The sequence below is a fragment of the Lactuca saligna genome, chromosome 7 (genome assembly GCF_052625555.1).
Source record: "Lactuca saligna cultivar CGN05327 chromosome 7, ASM5262555v1, whole genome shotgun sequence".
Taxonomy (NCBI): Eukaryota; Viridiplantae; Streptophyta; class Magnoliopsida; order Asterales; family Asteraceae; genus Lactuca; species Lactuca saligna.
In genome coordinates this window covers 48,446,013-48,452,369 of record NC_136423.1, presented here as the reverse complement: position 1 = coordinate 48,452,369, position 6,357 = coordinate 48,446,013, and the positions used below count along the sequence as shown (strand labels likewise).

General features: G+C 41.4%; 1 non-coding gene across 1 annotated transcript; it reads left to right on the top strand.

Moving 5' to 3' along the window:
• The first annotated feature begins 1,259 nt into the window (after window positions 1-1,259).
• LOC145007737 (small nucleolar RNA R71) lies at window positions 1,260-1,366 on the top strand. Its single transcript, XR_013663106.1, has one exon. It is a non-coding gene; the product is annotated as a small nucleolar RNA R71 (small nucleolar RNA).
• Window positions 1,367-6,357: the final 4,991 nt, after the last annotated feature.

The window sequence follows — 6,357 nt, the reverse complement described above, 5'->3', positions numbered from 1 at the left end:
TGCTAGCCCCAGAATCGGCTAAAGCATTAACCTTCATTTTATTCCCAAACTCACATGGAAGAGTAAGGCGTCCAGGATCCCCCATCTTTTCTGGTGTTTCTCCCAACACATCTTTTGAAGTTTGTTCACTTAGAATCACTGTAGACTGCTTCTTTAATTGCCTTCGAGTGTCTATAAAATCTTACAGTAATTTCTGGTTCTCGGGAGCTTTGGATAAGGACTCGACAAAGGGAGTATTAATTGGGATCCCCTTTACATGCTTTACAAACTCTAAATGCTCCTTCTCCAGTAGAGTAAGTGCAGCCCGGGTGGGAAATGGCAAAGGTGGCTGATAAGCTTGAACAGACTCAAAGTATTTTTGATCAAACATGCGCCACGTCGTGGCCATTGGAGTGTCACGTCGTGGCGAAGCTAGTTCAGCAACTTCTTCACTTTCGAACTTTAACTTCTTTGGTTTTGGATCGGGCTACTGTGGTTCTTCTTCCAATGCCTCCAGGAACTCAGAGATTGGTTCTTTTTCAATATCGATGGCCATTACGTGAGATTGGGTCTTTACTTCGGGATTCTTCGGGGATAATTGTTCATGAACTAGAGTAGGTAGTTGACCAAATTGTACTTCAAGGTTATGGATGGAGGCTTGCTGATTCTTTATCAAAGTTTGTTGTTCCATAATGGCAGAATCAGTGGCATCGTGTCTCTTTTCCGAAGCTTCCATAAACTTCATCAAAATGGTCTCTAGGTCGGGTTTCTTCTCGGCTGGTGGCTGCTCCTTTTGATAAAAGTCTCGACTTGTCTTCCTATACTTCTCTTATTTTTTCTTCTTATGCTCTTCATATGGCAGCCACTCCTTCTTCGGTTTCCTCCAGTCCTCATCATACTTATCCCCACTAGAGTAACACACTTGAGCTTTCCTGTTCCCAAACTCATCTACATTGCAGTCCTTGGTCAAGTGTGGACCACTACATCTCTCGCAACCCACTCTTATGGCATGTATTGATTGGTCCATTTGTGTTATCCTTCGATTCATATTATTCAGCATGGCCATTACAGCTGCTATTTCTTCAGTTTGGGCCCCTCCACTGCCTTTGATTCCATCTTTCCTAGGGTTGTGGTATTCGCGAGAGTGCTTCGCGAATTCTTCAATCAACTCCTTGACCTCCCTTGGATTTTTCTTTGTTAATTGTCCTTGAGAGTCAAGGAGTTGTCTCGTCATAACGTTGACCCCATCATAGAAGATTGAGATCTCTTGTTGCACATTTAGATCATGCTGAGGGCAATTTCTGAGCAAGCCCTTGTACCACCCCCATGCTTCGTATAATGACTCCCCCTTCAGTTGCTCAAAGTTGGCTATTGCCTTCTTGAGTTTGGCTATCTTGGATGGTGGGCAAAACTAGTCCAGGAATTGCTCACGCATTTGAGCCCAAGTGGTGATTGTACCCGGTGGAAGTGATTTTAACCACTCCTTAGCAGCTCCTTTGAAAGTGACGGGAAGCATCCTAAGCAAGACCGTGTTTCTGTTGACATTTGGGACATTAAAGTAATCCACAATGTCATTGACTTCATCTAGACGCTTAAAAGCATCCTCATGATCTTTCCCAAAAAATGGGAAATCCTTCAATGCAGTCAATATGTATCCCTTCAACTCGAATGTGGCAGTGGCAGGTATTGCGTGTTGGACTAAACCGGGACCCACATCTTCTCGGATCCGCTTCTTGTAAGCTCCCATGGAAATCTCTTCAATTGCTGCCATCTCGTTCCTTGGCTCGTTCTCGGGTTCGCTCGTGTGTTCTTCAAATTTTGGCTCGGTATCGCTTTCGGACTCGGTTTGGACGGGCGTATGATCCAAATGCTCAAGATAGCTCTTGTGCCTCGCGGATGAACTTGACTCTCCTGTCTTCTTTCCCGAGTTCCTAGAAAAGGTTGACTTCAATTCTTGTAAGGGCGTCTTTTTCTTGTGAAGTGCAGACTCGGGATCTTCAAGTGGTGGCACCAAGTGTGTGTTTGACCTTCTGGTCATGAACTCTTGCAACTTGCTAAACTAAAAACGTAAAACTAAACTAAAATAAGAAAAACTAAATACAAACGAAAAATTTAATTTTTTTTAACTTTCCACGTCGTGACCAGTATACGGCCACGTCGTGGACTCTGTGATTAACAGAAAAAAATTTATTTTGCTGAAAAATTAACATTTTGTGGTTTTGTACTCCACAAGAAGGATCAATTAATTTAATTCAAATAAATAAGCTAAAAACTAAGCCGTTCCCCGGCAACGGCGCCAAAAACTTGATGTGCACAAAAGTACTCACTAATTTTAATATTTATAACCTAACAAACTTAACTAACTATGCACTTATAGGCAGTGTACCTAGTCAGATTACAGTATAGCTATGGTAAGTTGGGTGTCGATCACAGGGAACGGTGTTACTAGTTAATTTACTTACTATTAAATTAATCTAATTATTAACAAGTTTAAAAGGGGTTTTATCTGTTTTTACAAGATCAGATGAACTTAAATCAAATTCAATAAAAACACGCTCTAGTTTAGTTTGAATCCATCTCCCTTATGGCTAGCTAATGATTACGGATTATTAAGTTGGTTTTTAGTTGTATTAGTAATTTAGTTCTAATTTTACCAATAATTAACTAATTCATGTCAAACCATGTATGTTCACACATAATTAAACACATAACTAATTATGAATGTAAATATGCTATGTAACATTTGTAATATAAACGCAATTATAGTCACAATACACGCTCTCTAACACAGCTAAGCTCTATTTATTCTAATTACTAACTAAGATTGGTCAATCCTAGCTCTAACAATTCAATGTTCACTAAATCATTAGTTAAACAAGTTCATGCAGTTTAATGGTCACTAAGCTACACAGAACATGTAATCAAGGAATTAGAGAAACAAACAACAGCATGCTAGGTTATACAAATCAAACACAAGCAATTTTTACCAACTAAAATTAATCCATAAACATTGAACTATTCACAAGTTTAAAGCTTCATCTAGCTAAACAAGAGTAGCTAGATTCAGCTGCTCATCATAGCAACTAAACCAACACAGCTAAAAATAACATGTTCTTATTTAACTAGAATATAGACCTCTATTCTTTTTGGTGTTTAAAACCCTCTTCCAGAACCATTCTTTTGCTCCAAATCGCCTTCTGGAATTCTTTCCTTCTGCCAAAAGCTTTTTTTTCTTTCGTAATAATCAGGAGAACTTATATAATCTTCAAAAACCCGTGCCACGTCGCGGCCAGCTGTGCCACGTCGTGAGCTTCAAGTAATCCGTATCCTCCAAGGAAATCCTCCGTGTCACGGTGTCTATCTTCTGGAAACCCCATGCCACGTCGTGGGCTTCATCGCCACGTCGTGAATTAAGTATTTATTGTGAATTTATTCTTTTCTTGTCTTTCAAGCCTCCCATGTTCCACATATTGTCACTTTTGGTCCCTCTCTTCGAAAATCCTTTATATTGACTGAAAATAACAATTTAAAGTCATAAGTATCATTATTCTAAACATATTACCAATTTATTAATAAAAATGTACTTAAATATTGCCTAAAAATAGGTATAAATATGGCAATATCAAAATCTCATGGCCTCCATGGGCTTAAAGGTGCCTACTTTATCAAGTCTTGGCCCTCCTTCATGTTCAAGGTCCCTTGATAAGCCTTATTTGAGTGTTTTAGCCCTCTTGATGCCATGCATTGATGTAAAGCTACAAACTTTACGTGTTATTTCAGTCCTAAGGGAGCAGATCTATAGTCTGGGGATGTGTTTTTGTTTGGAAGTGTTTAAATGCATTAAGGATAGGAAAACTCAACGTGTTGGTTCGGGGTTTCCCGCTTTCCAGATGCTAAAGAACTCGACGAGTCGCTCTGGTAACTCGTCGAGTTGCCTTGAGCTTTTCACGATTTTCTAAGACATGAATAAACTCAACGATTTTCTAAGACCCCAAAATATCATATTTTTATTTGATATTGTGATATGATAGAACAACAAGCTAGTGATAGGCTAGGGATCTTCAGGAATTGCATGATAGAAATTCCTAATTATATGATGCCTGATAGGCTAGGGTTTTCCTTATATGAAATTGACTTCATTACTGTAGTTGCTTAGTGTATGCATCACAGTTGTATATAACTAAGATCTTATAGCCTGAGAATGTTTCGTTTGACCTTATTTCTTATTCTTGTTTGATTAAGGGCTTAGGGTAGGATCGGATATTCGAATATCTATAGGTTCCGGTGTTATATACGGCTAGCATACATGAGTGTTGCAGGGTTAGTGGAAGTTAAATGGATTATGTGGTGTCAGTTGGCTAGTATGCATTATTTAGCCTTCCTCTATGAGTAATAATTGAGTGCTCGCCTATGATTATGAGTATTTTTAGGGCGTTGTGATGATCCCTAAGACAAATACGGGAAGGTATAGAAGGTAGTATGGGCTCGCATAACTGAAAGCACAGGACCCGTACGCATAACAAGGAAGTCACAAGCCTTAGGGCTTTAGTGGGAGTTGGTTTCTCGTTATTTATGTGGATTATCTGATATCTTCCTGGTGTAAATTCAGTATGGTGGTTACGAGACAATTCGAGACCGGATCTGGGTCGGGATAGGGAGCTGGCAGTCAGGGTGGGCTAGCCTTGTAAGAGGATCGTGTCAGGGAAATCATCCATGAGGAGGTGGTTGCTATCGTCCGGGGTCAGATTCTAAAGATTTTCGGGTCTTTCAAGACCGTGATGATCAAGTTCTTTGATGATCACTACACAGCCATTACTGAGACGGTTGCTGCTGCAGCCTCTGTAGCCGTGGCGGCTGCATGTGTGGGGGCAGGTCGGGCTTTTCAGTATCAAGTCTTCGATAACATGAAGCCCCCAAATTTTGATGGAGTATAGGACCCAATCATAGCCATGAGGTCTCTATCTGACGTTGATGGATGCTTTTTCACGTGTTCATGCCCTGGTGACCAGAGGGTCAGGTGCGCTCTAACCTCCTAAGGTCCGGAGCGAAGGACTGGGGGAGACTTGTTACAGGATCATACTCCGATGATCAGAGGGATGCAGTATCTTGGGATCTGTGCAAGGATATGTTTTGTACTCTCTACATTCCTCGGGTCGAGCGGGAGAGGTTGGCTCAGGAGTTTCTGGATTTGAGACAAGGATCAGAGACGGTGACGGAGATCACCCAGATGTTTACCGAGCGGAAGATGTTTTTCCAAGAGGTTGCTTCCAAGCAGGCTCAGATGACTCATTATTTGAGCATTCTTAGGACTGACATCAGATAGTTCGTTGCTACCCAGCGGTGTGATACTTTACTGGAGTTACAGTAGGCCGCTAAGCGATGCGAGCTTGAGATTGAGTTGTAGTTGAGAGAACAAAGGCAGGCCCCGACGCAGTCGCAGCCAGTGCCGAAGCGGTCCAAGATCGTCGATTCAACATCTGGAAGTCAGCGCAGCTGCACTTGTGGAAAGTGCAGGAAGGTTCATTTTGGGGCATGTCGATCTAGTAGTGGGTGCCACAAATATAACAAGGAGGGGCATTATGTGAAGGACTATAGCCAGTCCGCTCCAGTTCCGAGTATGAGGATTTGTTACCATTGTGATCAGGTTGGTCATGTAAAGGCCAAATATCTGTTGCTCGCCGCCAAGCCAGCGAAGGATCTCGTGCCAGCCACTTTGAGGATCACTGATGGGAGTTAGGGTAGGGAAGAGCCCCCGAGGGCTTAGGGATGTGCTCATATGTTGGCTGATATGTTTTGTATCCCTTATCTCATTGATTATGTTTAGTGTATGCTCATGTATTTGTACCTATGTTAGGTACGTTCTTAGTGAACTCTTTGCATGCTCTGGTATTGTTTGACTTGGGAGCAAGTCATTCTTTTGCCTCTCGATCTTTTAGTAGGGAGTTTGGTTTACCCTTAGGAGACCTAGAGTGTCCGTTACGAGTTGCGTCGCCAACGAACACGGGGTTTCTGGTTCATCAGTTTATTGGGGTTGCGTTCTAGACATATTCGGGATGTCTTTTCCGATTAACTTGATTCCAATTCCCACGGGGGATGTTTGCTTTATAGTGGGTATGGTCAGCGTATGGTAGTTCGAACCCCAAGTGGGGGAGTGTTGACTATTTATGGAGACAACAAGAGGATGGGTTTGAAGGGTTTTGAGCATTCTAACAACTCTAAGTGTACATGCAACCCTAGAAAACCTTATATCTATGTTTGTCTAAAATACATGCAAAATATGATTTCAAAGGTTCTTAATCCTATCTAGCATACATGGGGAACATTTAACTGAAATGTAAGATATAATAACATACCTTGTTGTTGCTTTTGATTCCTTGA